We start from the raw sequence: 21,989 nt of genomic DNA on the forward strand, positions 1-21,989 counted from the left end.
ATAATTTTCTTTTTTTAATTTTTAAAGATTACAGTTTTTTTTTTGTTTTTTTACGATTTATAAACTCTTTTATTAATTAAAATAATGCAGTAATCTAAAATATCGAATCTTCGAAGCTGGAGGGAACCACGATCGTATTGTTTTTACCTTAGATTTATTTAATCTAAATTAACAACAGGTTATATTCGTTTACAATTAATTGTACACAGTTAAATAGGGGAGATTTTAACAACTATAGAGCAGACCAGTGATGGCGCGTGTGTCAGTGCTGACACGTGGGCTCATTTTTGATGACACGCATCTTCAAAGATGAAAAATTTCATAATTCAAATATTTGTCTCTCATAACGGCCAGAGTTGGTTATTAATAATAATATTATTACTTACGTTAATAATAATTAATAATTAAATTCTGAAATCAAATGGCATGTACAAGTATAATAATATTGCGTAACAAATACACATATTAAAAACATTTAAATACATCGTTTCAATTTTGATATTAATATAAAAAAAATGTCAAATTCTGGAAAGATGTACTTCGGGTACGCATCGACTGTAAATCATTGGTTTCATAATTTTGGTTTTTGTATTTTAAATGGCATTAAATAAATAATTAACTTAAAAAAATTATAAATATTTATAAGTCTTTACTTTTGTGATATGTGACATGCCACGAAAATTATGTTTCGATTATTCAAAATTTTGTCACACCGAGCTCAAAAGGTTCGTCGTCATCACGGGAGTAGACAGTTTAAAAAAATAATGATAAGCATTTCTTTCAGCTGAGCGTAGGTCTCGTGGTGGTGACTGTAGCAGTAAAGGCACATCTTTAATCTTATTGGTTTTTAGAGGTTTCTAGCTTTTTAGCAAGGCAAATATCGCCGCTGGTTTTCTTTTAAACATTTTAACAATATGGCATTGTGATTGTTGGAACCCGAGAGTATTTAATGCAATTGCACCAGGTGTATTGTTTAGTGGAGTTTAAGAGATACATCAATTTCGACGGAAAGCGCATTATTAGATCAGAATTTGGAACATTTTGGGACAAATTGCTTGATTTGCTGTCGGTTTGGTGAAAAATATATATTAATCATGGTGTGTACAAAACTACTGCGCATCAAGTATTTTAGAGTTTTAGTTCTGAGTACGGTTTCAGTAAAATATAATTTGGTTTCTTTAGTTAAGAGGTTTATTGGGCAAACATGGAGCTTTTAACTACAAAAATTTTATTGAAACTCCAAATCAATCCGCTTCAGTTAGAAAGGCTGAAGGTTTGCATTTTTATAGTAGCCACTCTTTGTTTTAGAACTACGGACTTCCGAAAGAAGAATGCTGTTTACCATCTCTAAGCTAATCCTTTTAGATTTAGATTTTAGATTAGCATTAACTGAAAAGCCAAAATCACTGTCAGCCCTAAAAGTGACAGTGATTGTGGGTGACGGTGAAGTGTAAAATGTGAACGTTAGAGTGAGTGCGTATTGTTGTTGCCTAAACAAACAATTGACAAATCAACTACGAGTATATCTGAGGATCGCCTCTATATTGCGTCACAGTTTCAGAGTAAGGATTATTTATGTTATTAGTCTAGCACAGCGTTTCCCAACCTGTGGTACGCGAGTTGCTGGTTGATGGTGCACGAAAAATAATCAATAATGACGGGCATAAAAAGAATAATAATAATTCATAAAAATATATTAGAAACGTTTTTTCCTATAATTCATAAAAATTATTTTAATTAATAATATTATACAGTAAAAATGTTAGTATGTACAGTAATAAGGTTAGTCTGTCTCAAGATATACGAGAAAATATAATAGCACTAAAATACACATTAAAATTGTCTTTCATGGAGTATTTTCCAAAACCCGAAAACAATTGATAAATGGATTTTAAACCCCTTCTAGAATTAGAATTGCTCATTAGAATGCTTATATCACAATCCTAATATTTCTATAATAAAACAGGGAACATTTGCACTAAATTGATTTAAATAAAGTAAATAACATTATGTTTAATATTGTAAAGTTTTTCTTGTCCTTTTACTAAGAAAGAACTTTACTTACACAACTAATGCCTGCCACTAGTTATTGAATAATATGTGGGTTTGATAAATAATAAAACTCGCTAAATTTGTAAGTAATAACCTGATTTATTAACACATTAACATTACTCACATTAACATTTACTAACAACTAACGCTATTCATTACAGTCACCATTTACAACAGTCCCAACAGTTTACTGTTACTTACTCACTTCGTAACGCCACTAAACTGTTCCACGACTGACCGCTGGTCCACACTGCACCGAATTGCACTAGTCTCAGCTGCACTAACACAGCTCTACTCACTAACTGACTAACTCCGAAGCACTTCGCAACACTGATTCTCTCAAGAACTGTCACTTCCAAAGTGTCACTCCAAACTAACTTTCCAAGACTGACTCAAAACTCACTCAAAGACTTCACTAAAAACTCTAATAACTGACTTCTCCAGCTGTGTCTGCCTCCTTTTAACTGCGACTGCCCCACTCCGTCTGTGTCACGCCCACCGGCCGGTCACTGGCTGAGGAAAACACACACTGCCACCACCCCAACTGGGGCCGCCCTCCTCCAACCTTCTGTCACACTCCAACTCCGCCTGTCTTGCTCCCTCCTGCCGCTCATTGGCTGGACAACACATACTGCCACCACCCCAACTAGGGCCGCTTTCTCCAATTCTTTGTCTATCTCCAACTCCGTCAGCCTCACTCACACCTGTCAATCACTGGCTGGGGAAAACACATACTGCCACCACCCCAACTGCTGCCTCTCTCTTAGCTGGCTTTTACACAGGGGTGGACCGTTACAGGCTACGGTCACTAAACTCCTTGAACAATCTAGCCCTTTCCTTTTCAGTTCAGGTAGAGACCGGCCCTTTTGTTTACGCAGTGGTGGCCTGTTACCGACTTTGGTCGCTCAACCCCTAGAACAATCTAGGCCTTTCGTTTCTGCCCCGGTCAACTTCGTTACAATATATTTTTGAATTCACAAAATTTATTACAAAATGTTGGTCAAAATTCATTGAAAAAATTCATTTCTTTTCAAGTTGTAAGAATTCTTTCTGAAATTAGATTGGGTGGTCCTTATGTTATTAAATTTAAAATCAATAATGTAATTTATACAATCAAGCCCAAAGATCATTGTTTTATGCGTAATAAGAACGAGCCGGAAACAATTATTCACCTGTTTATCAGCTGTCCAGTCAATGAAAGTTTTAGAATCCCACCCCATATTAAACAAATATAATAATCCTAAAGAAGAACTTTGTAAATTAATTAATAATTTTGAAGAGAAAAATGTGTACGAAATTTTAAATTATTTAAAAAGTTTTAAAACTATGATCTTACACTTTACAAAGTTTATAAAGTGAACATGAGCTTGAACTCGATTGTAACAACACATTGTACGTATCTCGATACAAATAAAGGTAATAGTAAAATAGCACACTCGGAATAACAAATTTCACGAAATACAATCATTTTTACGAAGTGGTACAATTTAGCATGATGTACTACCAAGTGGTACGTGAACCAAAAAAGGTTGGGAAACGGTGGTCTAGCATACCCTTAATCCTTGAAGAAGTGGCTAGTCCACTTCCCTCCTTTCAACAGTCCCTTTGTTATATTATAAATACAGCTGTTAAAAATGCACAAATGCGGGTCAGACGAACTTGAAAAGCTGTTTGTATTTAATAAAAACAATCACACGCTATCCTGAAAGCCAAATTGTTTAGGAACAACCATTGCTGACTAATGGAGCACAAACCAAAACAGCTCGGGGATTTACATAAACCCTAAGAAATTATCATTTAATCTCGGTTGTATTTTTTTGTTTTTTAATGTTTTTGGCCTGGTTCTGAAACGGCAACATTTTTGTGTCAGACATTGGCCATTCCGTTTTTACTTAAAAAAATTAAATAAATAAATTGCTTTAAATATGTATCTAGCCATGTTTGCCCGCTGTCGGCCATTCGACCAGCATAACAGGAATTGCAAATTTAAAAAAATAAATTATTTACAAAGTTTCATTCCCCCAAAGTGGATAAAACTTTATGCAAATATCCATTCGCTTGGGAATTTCCTTTTTAAAAAGCTGTCAAGTAAAATGGTTGTTGTTCTTTAAATCATAAAATATTGTTTTTGTAAATAAGCATTTCTCTCTGCTTCGCTCTGTGGTGGGAGAAATATTGTAATCGTCTCGTTTTTAAAATTAACAGAATTTTTGTTGATTTTAGACTACACTAAATACTAAAATAGTGTAATGTTTCAGCAGATTGATGTAAGGAATGTATAGGTCTGTGTGAACGGACTACAATGACTGGATTCATTGAATGTTTGGCCCTCTCAGTTCGATGATGTGGGTCCAAATAAGTCTTAAATTCACTAACATAAATAATTCTTTTGTTGTCATGAGCGTTTTTTTGATTTATTTCTAGTATAGGTTTTGGAAGCGTCCGTTAGCTTCTGTTCTCTTAAGTCATGTATGAAGACTCCTTAGTAAGTCTTCTGTCAAACAAGAGCCGAAGATACCCTTGCATTGCAATTGAGTAGATGAACTTTTATCCAAGAAGTTAGAAAAAAAAAAAGTAAATTGTTCTTGAGTTACTTATTTGTTGGGGATATATGAGGTTATATGGAAGCATGGTTAAAGAACTGCAGAATTATGGAGGTAGTCAATAGATGCAGAAGGAACGCAATGGAGAGAGTTTTTTTGTAGCGTAAGGATGGCAAGGCCCTGAAGTTTTTTAATCAGTGAGTACGAACTACTAGCAAACATACGTCGCAAAATAAAGTGTCAAGCACAACTTCTTGTGGAGTTCAACCCATTGGTGTTCCAGAGTAGAAGAGTTTATGAATGTTGAGAAGGCAAAGTTATGGTTTGAGGCATGAAAAGTGTTTAGTAAGAAGACGAAGGGGTTCAAATCTTTAGAAGAATGAATTTAGTAATGTTGCCTTGTCTAGCTGTAAGGTTTGAAGTGTTGTAGAAAGCCGATGTTGATTAAAAGGAAATGATCTCAAAATCTACGAGGTAGCCCTCAAATGGCAGGTTGGTTGGAGCGGCGCTGCTGAGGAGACTGCTGTTTGTCTATGGGATTAAAACTGTCCGGTAAGACAGTTGTATAAGGGTTGATCGTCAAAAAGTGCACGAAAAAGCGCAACGTTGAAAAACACCCAACTTTGATAATTTTTTCTCTTTTTCTATATAAGATAAAATTCCCAAATTTTCTTCAAATCATAGGGCAAATCCTCCTTTATAACTTTATTTATTTATTTATTTTTGCAACAACCCAGATCTAACTGATTTTAAGTAGCCCGGTATTGTAGAATATATTTTTATTATGGTCATCCAGTTTGTAAAAAGAGATGTAATGGAGATTGTGATCGTTGGAAATGTTTCTTACATGAACTGCTTTGGCTAGAACTCTACCTTTAGCATCCTCTTGGGGCAACGTATAATGTACCACTCTGCAAGCTTTGTCATTCTTCAACTGATAAGAAAAGGAATTCAATATAGTTTGATGGAGGACAACTGTCCTTTAGGCCTCTGTTTTGATGGCTACCAGTATTATGCTTTAACCAGATTTACACAAGTAATTTTCGGCACCGATTAACTTGTTAGGTCATTATTCAGACTCTTTTATTGTGATAAAATAAAATGCTTATTATCACTTAAGGTTTAATTGCTTACCTCTAGCAAAACGCTAAATTTGTTATGAGTAGCCGGCATCTGAGACAAATTATAGTCCATGTTGTTCTGGAGATAGTTGTTGCAATAATGATGCGTTTGTTGTTGCTGTTGACGCCAGTTGCCAGAATGCTAATGATGCTACTGTTGTTGATGTTTATGTTGTGGACGTTGAAAAGTAAAAGAGAAATGAACTTTTTAAACGAGTGGGATGTGTTAAGGGTGAATGAAATCTCTCTTTCCATGCCTGGAGATAAGCAGGACGTGCAGCCGGTCTCACGAGGTTTAACTAAGGATGTGGTTGACCTATTCCCAAAAGTAAAGGCACCTCCTATTTGGCATCGCTAAAACCTATAGCTTAAGCTCTGTTACGGATACCTACAAAATATTGCTCTTTTTAAGGTTTAGAACTACTAAAATAATAAACAAAAATATGTTCAATTTAAATGAAATAGAGAAGAAAATTTACTTAGGCAAAAATAATGCAGGCTAACTGTACATTGGCACAATTAGACCACTTTTTCTCTTTAAAAACATTCAAATTCATTTTATAGATAAAAGCACAAAGTACATACAGATTCTATGTATTAAGCGCAATTTATGGCTCAGAATAGGCCTCTTATGTATTTTCCTAACAGTGGCCGCTGTAGTATATGTAGAGTCAACTCTATTGACTGACCTGTCTAGCAATGAAATAAGTAAAACATCTCATTTAATACATAAAATTTATTTTTCTCGTATTTTATTTATTTATGTTCTCAACCACCAACCTCTTGTAGTAATATTAGAAGTCACGAATGTCCCTTTAAAATTTTGCACCGCAAAATAACAATTAGAATAATGAGTGTAAGTATGAAGTAAGAAAAAGGACGTGTGGGCGTCGCAAAACTTCTTTTTATCCCAAAGTAAAATGTCCATGTTTAAAGATAACTTTGTATTATCCTTTAGTGACCGTTAACTATTAATATTTAGGATTGAACTAGCGAGGATCCGGTCAAATAAAAAAATAAGAACTCCGTCTTTACGCCAACGTTTCGACTTAAATTTATTATCTTCCTCAGCGCGTGGTTTTGTGAATTGGTTGAGTTACAGGAAAAACTGGAGTGTGACATTTGTTAAAACAAATTTAAGTGAACAAATTCATCAAAACTTACGTTTACGCTTTTAAATGTTGACGCATCATTTCACGCCAGGCCTAACTAAGAATATTTACTATTTTAATATTTTTACAACTCGTTCGCTTTCGCTACCAGCTGTTTACTCAATTTGAATTAAATTTAAATTTTAAATTTTTAGAACAGCTCAAAATAAATAAAAATTAAGATAAAGCACAAGTTTGTTCTCTCACTAGTATCACAAATTAAATAACTAGCATGTAAATGAATTTAACAAAATCAACACTGTATCTCATTCAAAAATTTAGCAACATTTTAAACAAGAAAATATGTTGAAGGAAAGCTCTTTTAAAAAATAAATAAATGAATAATTACACCAAATTAAAGAAACTTAAAAGTTTTACAAGAATTAATTACCCATTAAGTGTGTAATAACAAAGAAATTTCTGTAATGAAAATAATGGAATTTTAATTATAAAATGTTTATAATTAATGTTTGTAATTAATCATTTTGTAGATTGTCTTCTGGCTAATTAAGAACAAATGTGTTCAATTATAACTTGCTTATTTAAGTTTGTTAAATTTATTTTCTGCTCGTGTCGCCATATTCCGCCCAAAATAACTTAAAAATTGTATTGTATACTTTCATAATTAGACTAAGTGTCACCTAATCACGTTATTTTATTCGCATGTAGAAGGTTACCATCGACCACTCGGTTAAAAAGAATGAACAAATCTCCAATAAATTCATATTGATAACTCTGTTCCATTATATGCAACGTGCAATCCCAGTTTGATCAAATCCTGGGCTCAACAAACTATTCAAAATTACAGCGTACAAAATAAACAGACTAATTGAGTTCGTGCCCAACTCGGGACACCTATTGACTTAATGCATGAGCACTCGATGTTGTTCGCGTGACCAACTTCATTTCCTACAGCTGAAACAAATTTCTAATTCTCGTGGAAGCGTGTTCTCTACCCCTTCCTTATACTACATTACTTTTGAATGTATGTGTAGCGGAGGGTTCTTAGGAGTTCATTACTTTCTCTTAATAGTTTTAAAGGGTATTATTGTGATCGCTTTTCAACCCTTCATCGGGCGCAACTAATCTGTGAGATTAATGATCAAATATCTGTTAATTTCATCAAAAATGTTTTGGAAACGAATGAAAAATGTCAGTTTATTTCAATTTTTCTTTAAAATAAAACTTGTTAAGTAGAATAGAACATTAACGTGAATAGAAAAACCACAGAAATCCTTGATTTGGAGGTGCACATATTTTGAAAAAAAATGCAACAGTTTACTAGCATCATTATCCAAGAAATTTTGTACGTATTGGTGTCCGTTTTGGTGTCCGTTTTGTTCAGAAGAGCGAAAAAATGACCATGAGCCATCTCCAAACGTTTCTGTACACTCTGTATTCCTATTGTCACCAACTACAACTGGCAAACACAATAAAATATTATGATTTCCTCGTCTAACTCTAGAAGTAGGTTTACTTAACCGACAATTTTGTTACTTCATCCTGTACATACCCACTCTAATTCAACCTCATCAGGTTCGTCTAAAAAAAAAAAAGCTTCTTGTTCAGAACCTGAATCTCCTTCTCTTCCATTCAATGTTACTCTATAAAAACACTCATTGCAGAAATAATCCATGAATGGGAAACTGTCTCATAGATGATAGTACTTACTTTGTAAGAGTTTTTGATGAGAAAACCTGAAAACTTTTTCTACCCATCGGGCGCAACAGATTACGCGGACGCTAAGTAAGACCACGTAACATCACCGACAGGACGTTTGGTTACAAGAAGGTAAAAGAGGAAGCTACTGAGGGCCATGGCTCATTCTAAGAAATCCCCGAGTTTCTATCAATAGAAAAATGCCCTCTTCATCTCACAGATTAAATGTGCCTGCCTGATGGAGGGTTAATCTTTAACATCGGTTTTTGAGACTCGCAGAAATGGTTTTAGAAAATAATTTTTGTATGTTATTGAAATTGTAGCTCAAGAATGTAGAGAATTGAAGGAATCCCAAACTTTTTATATATTTCTACAGAAAGTTAGCGGTTCAAATTCCTCAACAGTATACTTTACTAAAGGGGTTGATTATTCAATTATTTTTTTTTTTCAAACACCACTCCAACAATTATGAAACTCATTTCATTCCAAAGCTTTTTGGAAAATATTTCCCTACAAAAAGTTGATTAAGAGACTTCCTGTAAGGTAAGCAGAAATGGTACCCAAAAAACGCTATTGCGGTGTTAAGGTACGAGGTCTGTAAATTAAGTAATGGGACTGACTTTTGTAATTTTTTTTTATTCAAAAAGAATTACAATTCTGTATTGTCACCTTCAAAATAACTTTCTTCTGAAGCCACACAACGCTGGAGACGTTTTGCTACTTAACATAATTAAAGTCACTTTTTTGACTGTATGCTTGGTATTAGGTTATCACATTAGGACTTGCATTTTGTACGTTGGGAACACATTCTCACTGTTATTAATTTCAGAGATTTCGGTCGCAGTTCCAGTAGAGCAATCAATGTCTCCGCAAAGCTTGATTTCATTCCTTGAGACCAGTTTAGGATTTTAATCCATTTTCAGAGATGATTAATCTAGTTTGGTACAGAATATTGACTACCATTTATAATGCTACTGTCATGTTATCTCATACATAAAGTGCATTATCGGAAAATTGTTACTAAATGCTCTTTTATGATTCATTGACTTTTAACAAGGAACGGAAAGCGCAGTGAATTCAAATTGAATATTATATGTAGTTTCATTTTGCCATAGAATTTATATTTATCGCTTTTATTATTATTTTTTTTTTTGTTTTCTTTTTTTGGCATTGGCTTCCGCCATACAGCCAGCATCGTCTAGGTGCTTATCACTAGAATATCACTTACTCTCCGTTCTTACCTACAAATACATTCGCTTCACACATTCATCATTCTACTATATACCGCTATTTACATAAACTACTGCTAATGGATGGAGCAGCACTCTGTGCTCCTGTCATCCTTCTCGCTTAACCAAAATTAAAATCACGTAATCCTTCTCTAAGCATTTTGTTCCATTCATTCTAATTCGGCTATAGCTTCTAAATACATTCATATTCCATTGCTAGCTCTGCTATCGACTTAAGCACATAAATGTTGGTGGAGAATATAATGTCTTCGTAGCGAAATGGTGCATCTAAATACCTGTATATATCGTCAAACATTCGTTTCCTTTCTACCACATAACGTGGACATATCATTATTACATGTTTGAAATCTTCCTCCTCATTGCAATCTACGCAAAGAGGAGAGGACCTTTTGTTGATCCTGTGTAGATACGATCCGCACACCGCGTGGTTCGCTCTCAGCCTGCTTATTGTCGTAACAACCCATTTATTAGTGCCAGTTCCCTTAAACCATGGTTGTCTAGGTAACTGATCTGCCATAGTTTTATAGAATCTACCTTTATCACCATTATTGTAATCTGTCTGCCATTTTTGTAGTGCTGCTTTTGCAATTATACCCTTTTATTATGTTTTTACTCCAAATTATTTTTTAGGAAAAAGTGAATCAAAAAACAAATAAGCAAAGGTCAGTTACGAGGGTCGTTTGAAAAGTCCGTGCAAAGTCAGAGAGATAGAACTACTGGCGCGTATCGAGGTTATGTTTAGTTAGTAGCATCTCTTGGAAGAACACACACCAAGTTTCAGCCAGATCGGTCTATTTCTTTGTGTTTGGCATTCGTTTGAATCGAGGAAGTCGAGTGATTTTCAAAAAATGGACGAAAAAGAATTTCGTGTGTTGATTAAACACTACTTTATGAAAGGCAAAACGCCTGAGGAGACTAAAGAGAAGCTTGATAAACATTATGGTGACTCTGCACCTTCGATTAGAACAGTTTATAAGTGGTTTCAAAATTTTCGGAGTGGCCATATGGGCACAAGTGACGCTGAACGTTCTGGACGCCCTGTTGCGGTTACTACACCAGAAATCATTGATAAAATCCATGATATGACAGAAGAGTGAAGGTGCGTGAGATTGCTAGTGCTGTGGGCATCTCGAATGAGCGGGTACATAATATTTTACATCAACATTTGGACATGACAAAGCTATCCGCAAGATGTGTGCCGCGATTGCTCACGCTTGACCAAAAACGAAATCGTGTGAAGTGTTGCAAGGACGGTTTGCAGCTGTTCCAGAAGAATCCGCAGGACTTTAAGCGTCGTTTCGTCACTGTGGATGAAACATGGATACATCACTACACTCCTGAGACCAAAGAACAATCTAAACAATGGGTTACCAAGGGGGAATCTGCGCCAAAAAAGGCGAAGACCGTTCCTTCGGCCGGAAAGATTATGGCGACTGTCTTTTGGGATTCGCAAGGAATAATCCTCATCGACTATCTGGAAAAGGGTAAAACTATTACAGGTGCATATTATTCATCGTTATTGGACCGTTTGAAAACCGAGCTGCAAGAAAAACGCCCACGATTGGCCCAAAAAAAGTCCTTTTCCATCACGACAACGCACCAGCTCACACCTCAGCAGTTGTGGTCGCAAAATTAATGGAAATAGGGTTCCAACAACATCCCCCCTATTCTCCAGACTTGGCTCCCTCGGACTACTATTTGTTCCCCAATATGAAGAAATGGCTGGCGGGAAAAAGATTTTATTCAAACGAAGAGGTGATTGCAGAAACGAATGGCTATTTTTCAGACTTGGACAAATCCTATTATTCAGAAGGGATCAACAAACTAGAGCAGCGTTGGACGAAGTGTATAAGCCTAAAAGGGGACTATGTTGAAAAATAAAAAAGGTTTACCCCAAAAAATTAAGTAGTTTTTATTTTTGCACGGACTTTTCAAACGACCCTCGTATTTTGTAAATGATTTATCTAATAAAAAAAAAAATCAAACATTCCTATGCATTCACAAAATACTCGTATAATTTTGGGAAATTAAAGGTTAAAAGATTTATTATTCTATTCAAAAATATATGATCTAGGAAGCTTGTGTTTTTAATTATTCAAAGGGATATGAATTATTTTTAATGCTAAATTAGCGACAATTATAAGCAACAAGGTGTTACTAAAGATATTTAATTGTAGGGCAAGCTGGAAAAGTCATTCGAGGTCAATGTGTACAATCAACCCCCTTTTGTGTAGGTCAATATTTTAACCAGTCCATCCACCAGCCAGTTCTGCCCGGCTAAATTTAATTAACTAATAAGTGTGTTATACGTTTGCGGAGAAAGCATAAATTAATTACTAAACTATTGAAATTCGCGACTGCAATAGAAGAAAATACACAATTCTTTTTCTTCCCTTTACGTGAAAATATTTTCTTGTTTGGAAAAGATTATTGCTACAGTTATATCCGGAAAAGAATTGATTTTGATCACATTTTTTTTTGTGATTCCTCACATGTCCGTTAGATGTGGAGAATCAAAATAACAAGAATCTGAGGAAGTTCATATTGTAAGATAATTCTGAGCTTTCAGCGCGGGGGGTCAGTCAAAATACATAAACATTGTCTGGCTAATGTCGCTTTTTTTTTTCTTTTTTTTTATATTTTGTTAACATGAGAGGGTATTGACGTGTTGTGCTCTTACAGTGCACTGCCGGCTTTTGGGACGTTTTCTGTATGGTAACCAGCCATAACCTGGTAATGTACTACAAGAAGTTTCTAGGAAGACAAAAAGAATTGAAGCAGGCAGAATTCGAACCCAGGATTTCAGTGTGTTAGCCATTAAGCCTAAGCCTTAGTTGGAAAATTGGCACTAAAATGATATTACAATTTGATTAGAAATGGTAGAAAAACGTTGTCAAAACCTAACGGAGTAAAAAAAAAAAAAAAGCGAACCACATTGCGTGGTCGGGCTGATCACATTGACTTCCCTGCTTCGCAAGTTTATCGGCCTGCTCGTTCTCTGGTAATCCACAGTGTTCCAGAATCCACTGGTCATCTAATATCATTTTTTCTTCTTCTTCGTCCGAACAAGAAGAGCTAACTAGATGTTCAAAGGAGCGAATCTATCTTCGCTTGATGTAAACATCCCCTATATGATTTGGGTTTGGAAATGGCAATGGCTTAAGCATAGAACCAAGTCTTCACGATAACCTAGAAATTACAAACGAGGTGCGCCATAAAGCTAAGAAGTATTGTGGTACTGGGTATGATTGATGATTGGATTTTTTTTTAATTGTTATTATGAGAATTTATTTGTAAAGTACGTTTACTAGCCGGTTCCGTCCACGACACCTAATTTGGAACTCTGTCGTACTACTCCTTCAGACAAAAAGATGTCTCTTGAACCATATCTCCAAGGATGGAATGTTGGATTAATGGTTTCTTTTAGATATTACGAAATGTTATCTTATAGGTGGATGTAACACAAGTGGGTGATAGTGATCCGTCCAATTATTTCTCACGTGCTCTTGGTTTTAGCCTTCTGGCGAGCTAAACGAACCCTGAAGTCACCAGTTTACAGACATCTGTACCCAATTGGAATATTGCTGCTAATTTGATTCCCATTGTGCAACATTACATACTTGGGACTAACTCCTCTCCCATGTACAGCGACAAGATCTCCAAAAGGTACATCTAAATAAAATTCTGAATCGAATGACACCTCATTAATGAAAATCGGATCACGCGTTTAGGCGCTACGTTGTTTACAAAAAAGGTAACAAGAACAACAAGTATATTTTCTGAAAATGCCGTTTTTGCTCATTTTCAGCAACGTATTTCTTAAAATCTATTACATATGGGTTGTTGCAAAAAAAATTACAGCTATAAAGGAGGATTTGCTCTATATTATAAAGAAAATTTGGGAATTATATCTTTTGTAGAAACAGAGAAAAAAATTGTCAAAGTTGGGTGTTTTTCCACTTTTTGACGATCAACCCTTATACAATTGTTCTACCGGACAGTTTTAATGTCGGTAGAGATATGAATGTGACTTAGAGTGCTGCGCTGCTCTGGCCGATGTCCGTGCATCCTTTTAGAATATTGACGATTGACGATTGGTGGCCGCGTTTCGTCCAATTATTTTGAGCCGCCCTCAAACTTGAAATGTAGAGAACAGAGCCCAACATGCTTCCCTGAGGTACTCTGGCCACTATTAGATGGAAGGTGGAGAAATTACATGTTCTCATCAAATTTATATTTATATAGTATAAATTATAAATTTACTGAGAACCAAAAAAAAAAAATCTGAGTATATTTTATTTATTCACTAAATAAAGATACAAAAAAGTATTGAAATATATTTTAGTTTGTAGCTTGTATTCTTGAGAGTGCAGTTTGGTATTGATGCTAGAATGCTGTCCCTGTTTGGCAAACAGGAATATCGGATTCCGATTTGTGTTAGTTCCCAGGGGGAGTCGGTTCTTGAAAGCAACGTCGCAACTATTTATCAGTACCTTTGGAGGAAACAGTTCTTTCCCACACAGCTTTCTAGATTTCCACTCTTATACTACTTTTCAATTTTTTACTGTTAAACTGTCATCAAGTGATCAGTTAGGCGTACACGTATTATATATATTCAGTAGCTGATAAAACTGCTATTTTCTTTTAACACTCACACGATTTACACTGATTTAAACCTCTAATTCAACTTTAGACATTTCTATTGAGTGTATTTCATAACCCATAGAAATATAAGTACAAAATCTTCAAAAATTAAAACTACGGTCTGTAGGTGGGAGGATTATGCGCATAAGTTTCTGGGAAAATAAGATGCTCAGAATTTGATATTTTCAAATCTTTACTTAAAATAAAGAAGACAAATTACCAGCAAATTTAAATCTGTTTATTAGTACCATTCCATCAAGTGATGAAAGCCGTTAGTTCGCCAGATTGGCAAGCTTACACGGCAACCATCGTAGGAGGTCGGCGTTATATGTATGCCGCTTTAGTCTGCGGTGAGGATTTGAAGGAAGTGTGGTAGAAATGTTGTGGATCAGAGGGTTGTAATGACTGTGTAGATTTGAGTGGAGTTTTGTGTATCGAGATTACCCAATCTCGAATAACCCTATTTCAGAAACGAGAGGAATATTTAGATCAGAGTGTGTTGTGTGATTGGAGACGTAGAAGGGAGCGTTAACTATTGTTCATAGACTGCAAGGTTTGAAGTCGGTTGATGTTCGATTTTTTGGCGCTTTCGTAGAGTTGTATTTCGTCCGTACACATTGGGGCAAGTAGAGCGGTGTATAGTTTTCTTTTCTTCGTCAGGGTCAGTTTTGAACGTTTGTCGAGTAGTCTTTTCAACATTTTATACCTCAGATTATTATAATTCGTTTGAGTCTCGTGTTACGTTAGTCGTGAATTTACTTAATAGAAGAATTTCTAATGGTGGAATTAGTTTGCTGCGAACTAAGTGCCTGCAAACAGTTATTCAGATACGGTTTTCCTTCCTTTACACCTCCTGCTGAGAGGTCCTTTGGTTCGTCTATCTCATATTGTTATCATTTTTCTTTGGCTGAGCTTTATTAACTCTCGTAGTTGAAATGATAAAACCTAGTTACTGGATTTTTGTAAGTGCGAAATTCCATTAACTTAAACGAACCTAATCTTGCGCATTTTAATTCCCTAAAGCACTTTTGTTGTTTATTTCGTTTCGTGTAAGTCTAAATAGCATATTTATTACCACTTTATTTCATAGCTGACCTAAATTTTTGTTTCGTAAAGCTTGAAAACTCGAAGGGAGGATACTTCAAGTTGCAGCTCATTCATGTTGTGCATGATAGTCTGAAGATTGCTTTCTCCATTGCCACTAGCCGTGTGCTGGGTTCATAGTATGCTGAAAACAGCGTTGCTTCAGCCAACAGTTTTTATTGGTGCCTATGTTGGATAGCTATGGAGCTGTGTTACTGTCTTTAAGCCTTCGTTAAACCTTTAAAGATCTACTAATTGCCTGTGGTTACCCAGTTTTTATTTGTTCATCCGGTACTGGCCGTAATGCTCTCCTTTTCACGTTAGAGGTGGGACCGCTACTGTATTAGTCCAGGGAAGGTAGTGCACCTATAGTACAATTACCCAACTGAAAATCAGCCAAATAAAGAACGGTAGGTTCGAAAAATTTAGTAATATTTTCAAATGTCAATTAAATAATGGAAGATAAATTACATTACAAACTTTTTAAAGGTGCCATGAACAAACAAACAAAATAGATTTTGAAGAACGTAGCTATTGTTAAATTATTGCAAATGTAAAACTGGAAATTAACAAAAGTTTCATACAATTTTGTTAGATAATAATGAGTAAATTATGCATTCATATTTTATACAAATATATTTGTGCATGAAGGGCAGAGATGTTGAGTTTGTATTTAATCAAAACTAGAGTTGGGGGTCGTAAACATGGAATGTGCATTAGCAGGATCATTCCATTGTAGGCTGTAGTTGTGCATTATTCTCAATATATACACTTAACGCGCATTCGAATCTATACTGTGTATAATATGTACGTCACACGATACTCAACTATCATTGGACAATTCAAATTCACGGATGAACAGATATTTTAGCGAATTATTTTATTTTTTAAATAATGCCCGTTAAATTTGATAAACAGTTTATCAATTCATTTGAGCTTATCAGTTTTTTTGGTAAAAATATCCAATACATAAATACATATATTCAGATAAGGATATTTGTTTATACCATTGTTTCGCGAGTATTTTGTAATGCTTATAAAAGCGTGGATTTGCAAGCGGGTGATGGTCAGTTTTTATTTGTTAGAAAAAAAAAATTACTAGAAAAGTATGTACTTCCACCCTACCACCAGGAAATTTAAATTTGGTAGCTTGACATTTAGCCACGCCTAAAAAAATAGGCGATTTACTTTTTACTTACTACACCATTGTTAGGCGAATCGTCTTCAGGGGAACTTTTAAAAGAATAACCATCAACCAAACTTATCGAAGGCGTTTTCTACAGATTTTTTATTTTATTTTAAAAGATAAACCCTGAAAAAAAATTTGGATAATGTTGACCCAAATGCAGGAGTGAAGTGAAAAAATCAATACTTAAATTACCATATTTTTCTGAATCTATTTTTATTGAGTTTAAAGTGTTTTTAAAATATTGTGTATACAGGGTGTTCATTTTAAGACGGCTCAAATGCATTTCATGCTTAAACGGTTAATCTGAGCTAATAATAGCAGAGGAAAAATTTGTTGCCCGTCACCTCTAGTTTCAGAGAGTTTCCTCAGATACAGAGAGCAGTTGATAACCTCCAGGCTAACCTGGCTTGCGAGCCAGAGGAGGCACCTTTGAAGGCACAGTACATGTTGCACAAGTTGAGTAAAGAGCATTATTTGATAAATTAAGGAAAAAGTTTGATTCTTTACATGAAAGATATGTGGCAGGAGATTTCCATTTTTTTTGGTAATTAAACGCAACTCTCCCAAAATTACCAAATAATTGTTAAACCTTGTTTGTAGCAGATGTAAAATTAATTTTTAGCCATTTTGTGTATGCTTAGGACATCTAAAGCTCTTAATTTGATTTTTCTTAGAAAAATCACTCGAAAATCGACTTATTTCCCGATATTAAGTAAAATACTAGCTTTACTGCCTTGGCAATATTTTTAGTAGAAAGGGGATGAAAAAATACATAAAATTGACCTATCGCGTGCTCTTCTTTCTCTTTGATAACAAGTTAAAAAATTGAAATATGATTAATAAATACCAGATTTTAAAATGGCCCAGAACCTTTAATTTTGAAGATATTGAATTGCGGTTTCCGGTTTCTGTCATAACTTTTTATACTCTTTAAAACTGTGTATATGAAAATGGGGGTCAACTCCAAACCCTCACTTTTGGTCGCGCGTCAGCCGCGTATGCGGGCAGGAATCTAAAATCAAGTCATATATTCTGAAACTAGAGGTGACGGGCAACAAATTTTTCCCCTACCATTTTTTGCACAGATTAACCGTTTAAGCATGAAATGCATTTGAGCCGTCTTCAAATGAGCACCCTGTATTTGTATACAAAAAAAGTAAAAAAGAGTAAGACAGTTCAACCTAAATTCAGTCATAATTATCCTTGTTATACCACTAACCGGTTTTACATTCAGCCATAATTATCGTTGTTATACCACAAACCGGTTTTTCCTAAAGGGGAAAACCTTGAAATGCATTTCCACACGATTATGTTGCTGCACATTTTTTTTAATGATTAATTCGTTTTTTCTGAAGATTTGCAAAGCTTTTTCTTCGGTAAGATAAGCTATAAATTTTTTCATTAAAGTTAGGTATTTTACCCAAAAAATGTTATTTTATTCTTCTGAAAATATGTCGTAAAGAAAATTGATTTTACCATTCCAAGAAAACTGGTGAGCCAAATTTCCTCTGGTTGTTTACGTTAAATGCAAAACATTAATTGTAATGGTCTAAAAAATAATCAATAATGTGAACAATAAAAGTGAAAAACATTTCTTCCCCTAGTTTATGTTTAAAGGAAATGAGGTAGAAGTTTTAAACAATAATATATTGGGAAGTTTTCCTTAAATTTATATCCAAGGAATACAAGGGGGAGGAGTTACTGCACACTAATGCTCCTTGCGATTAACTTTGGACTACCTTGAAAAGGAAATAGCTGCGATAGATCAGTGGGAATACCAAACAGTGCCTTCTTGCACGTCTGCTAGAAATGTTTCCTGATGGGTTGTTTCAAAATAGTCCTGGAGAAATGGATCTCTGTTTCCTGAAAAACTATTTTCTTTTAGAAAAGCACGAATGTTTTAAAATTTCTATTAAAGAAAACAAAATATATATTATTTAAGTAAATTGAATTAATTTATTTTACGAAAAATGGAACAAATAAAATAAATGGAATACAAAAAACAGTGTAGGTTAAAATAAAGTGAAATAAAAACAAATTAAACTTTCTCTCTCACACACTCTCAAATTTGGTTGGAACACACATGACTAAGCCGAGCAAAAACATGAGCGTAGAACATCTCCCGCAATTCTTAATTTTCTTTAACTATCAAGATAACCCCTGAAGAAATTGCCAACAAAATCTCTGTGACAGGAAGATTATAATTTAGAAGGCAGAAATTAAAGCCGTCGGTGCATACTAAGACTCGTTTAGGACTGAATTCAGTCTCTTACTGAACTGAACAGTTTTAAAACGCTCACTGTATATCCTGGGCTCACCGATTATGTGGACAACAAAAAGACTGACCAATTGGGTCGGTTAGGTTTAAAAAAAAAAAAACTTTCACCGGTCTGAAACCTTTTTGGTGTTCTGGGTTCACAGTAAATCCGAGACCTGATGATTTAATACCATCAGGCTATTGGTAAGCAAAGGAGTTCTTTTGAAGACCCTTGCTAAAATTTGCGGCAAAGATGGATAATCAGGGCCGGGCGTCTCTAAGAGTTATTGTGTGGGTCTGTTGACTGGGTAGATACTATTGTAGATTGTATTAGAAGAGCGGTTCCACCAAAAAGGGAAAGGAACGCAGACAATCCAAAATGCCCATTGTTCCCCGCCCTCCCCTCAACTCATCAGAGATACCGGGGCTTTAAAACAACAAATCCGGCTAAAGTTTGCCAGATGCTAATACAATAAACTAATAAAGTAGCAACAGGACACTAGGGAGCATGGCGACTCAATCGCCCAGTGCACTGAATAAACCTAGACAGTTCATTATGATTACCAGATGCCACAATCTCCGGTAGGGAAATATTTAACCTCCCGAAGACGAGAAATCTAGTTTTAGAATAAACAGGCCACACCTCTACATTCTCATTGGACTCACTACAGTCAGCGCTAATTGGCGACAGGGTAAGGCCGCATTTGAAAAGATAGTACGCTAAATTTGCATGTCCTCTCAACACCGGAACCAACTGGCGGATCCGGAACCTGCTAAAACCAACCATAGCCGTTTTTGACAGGCCAAGAATTTCCTTAGCCTGACGGCAGGGTAGGTACTTTAGTCTCGGCAGACAAATGGGACTGATTAGTCATTTGCTTGGAGAAGAAGCACCGTACCACATGATCTGCTTTATATGGGCGTGGCTTAAGCGAGGTTCCTCAAGTTTGGCTGCTAAGAGCCATAGGTTTGGTTATCTTTGCTGAACCGGAGTTCGTTACAATAAATCCTTATGGATCCTTTGAATGTGGGCCATCGCTTTCTTATATTTTTGTTCTTATTTCATTCCTTTGAAAGAGGATCACAAGTTCACTGAAAGCATAGCCTACATAGTCTTATACACAACACACTTGACTAAAAACCTTTTTCACTTATACTATATAATATATAATTTCAGTAGAAATGTAATATCGAGAATGGACTCGATGGCAGAAGAAATTACAATGGAAAATCTAAAATATAAACATGCCGCTACATTTTGGCTCGCAGACCACAAGGAAAATTAACAAAACTTTGCAGATAAATCAGGATTACCCTTTATGTTTGACCCTACTTGTATATAAAGCCTTGGGTGAGGCTTACGTAGCTTTGGTAATTTATTTACATACATGACTTCTAGAAATTCCAATTTTAAGAGAACTGTAGATGTGATTATGCTCTCCTTTAGGATTAGTTTATTAAAAGAAATCTGGACTCACTATACTTTCTCTTACGGTATTAAGCTTTCTCTTTTCTTCTCTTACTACAGAAGTAAGAAGAATTGTTTGAATCTGTTTGAATCTTTTCTTTTATTAAATATGTTCCCAAAAGTCGCAGTTTGAAGAAATATTTTAGTGTTTAAATCATAGGAATTTAAATAAATACATTTGTGTCTTTATTGTAACGAAAACAAAATTTTTAGGATTCGATAGTTCTCAAGCTTGCCTAAGAAATTGCAAATTGTGAAATAAATATGTATTTTACAACCAGTTCTTTCAATTGTTAACAGCCAATTGCTACTTAACATAAAAAATGACGAATTTATAAATGAAAATGACCCACAATTTCCTTTAGCCTAAGTTATCACCACGGTGCGGCGCCAAAATCCGCACAAAATACAAATTGAGATTTCCACCTTTCTATAGTGGTTTACAAATCGTGTCAGAATGAGATTCCATTCTCTTTCTGTCTTTAAAAGTCTTAGCAATTCTTTTAATAGGGGATGATTCGCAATTTTGTACAGCCAAGTTGGATTCTTTCTTACATGTCCGAGAAGAGTTAAGGCTTGCAGTTTCAAGGGACCTCTTAATGACTCCAGTATCCTATCAAAGAAATGTCGTTCATGAGGTTCTCTGACTCCAACGATAATGCCCACAGATCTGAGAGATCCTGTACTAATGTAGTATTCAAATATCCCATTTAATAACCAGGACTCCAGGTAGATGTCACGATTAGCGTTCTTATAGCTTGACGCATGTACTAAACCATCATAATCTCTAAACAGTCGCAATGTTGAAAGCAAGTGCGGAGTATAACCGTAGAGCCGCGATTATCAAAAGTGTTCGCGCTGGGCGCTCGGCGACAGAAATAATTCGGTTCTTCAGGTACTCGAGATCGACTGTGTATGATGTCATCGCAAACTGAGTCGGAGAAGTCCAACGAAGGTTTTGCAACACCGGCAAGAAAAACCCACTCGAAGGAGCGCATTGTCAGCACGCCCGACGGGCACAGGAGCTGATTTTTGAAGATCTAGGGCGGTTGATCCAAAAATTGTCGTCGGTTGTTGATGTAAGCGAAAAAACTATGCGTCGATTCGTCGAGGAGGAATAAGTCTTTCTTAATTAAAATGAAACAGATGCTTACCGCCAGGACAAAGCGAGTTACACGCTGCAATCTGCTTTTGTGTTCCTTAAGAAACAATGCTTCCGGACGACTTAGGTTTTTTTTTCTGACGAGAACATTTTTACGGTAGATGCGCAAATCAATCGAAGGATTGACCGCTGGCTCGCCCAAGACCCTGAAGATGTCCCCATTGTAGCTAGAACGAAATTTGCTGCGAATGTTCACGCGCTAGAAGTTGTGTCCAGTCCAACCGCATTTCTTTAACAAAGGGGAAAATATCACAAAAAAAGTTTATTTGCGTGTTCTGACAAATGTGGAGAAACAATGGATAGAGACAGTGTCGTCTGGAAAGCCGTATGACGCCCACACAAGTCATTTGGTGCAAAATTGGTTGTCGGTCAACGTCAACATGTTTTGGTCGAAATAATTCTGGCCTTCT

The 21,989-nt window shown here is 35.5% G+C and overlaps 1 protein-coding gene and 1 long non-coding RNA gene across 3 annotated transcripts in view; one reads left to right on the plus strand and one right to left on the minus strand.

The window, feature by feature from the left end:
- The window catches only part of LOC141449560 (larval cuticle protein A3A-like), a 684,900-nt gene that overhangs the window by 216,986 nt on the left and 445,925 nt on the right, over nt 1-21,989 (plus strand). The gene's annotated exons all lie outside the window — the stretch shown is intronic.
- LOC141449565 (uncharacterized) overlaps nt 1-21,989 on the minus strand; it is a 101,026-nt gene that overhangs the window by 74,465 nt on the left and 4,572 nt on the right. The gene's annotated exons all lie outside the window — the stretch shown is intronic.

Source organism: Rhodnius prolixus, unplaced genomic scaffold (genome assembly GCF_049639745.1).
Source record: "Rhodnius prolixus isolate KJV_2025 unplaced genomic scaffold, Rpr scaffold_2, whole genome shotgun sequence".
Taxonomy (NCBI): domain Eukaryota; kingdom Metazoa; phylum Arthropoda; class Insecta; order Hemiptera; family Reduviidae; genus Rhodnius; species Rhodnius prolixus.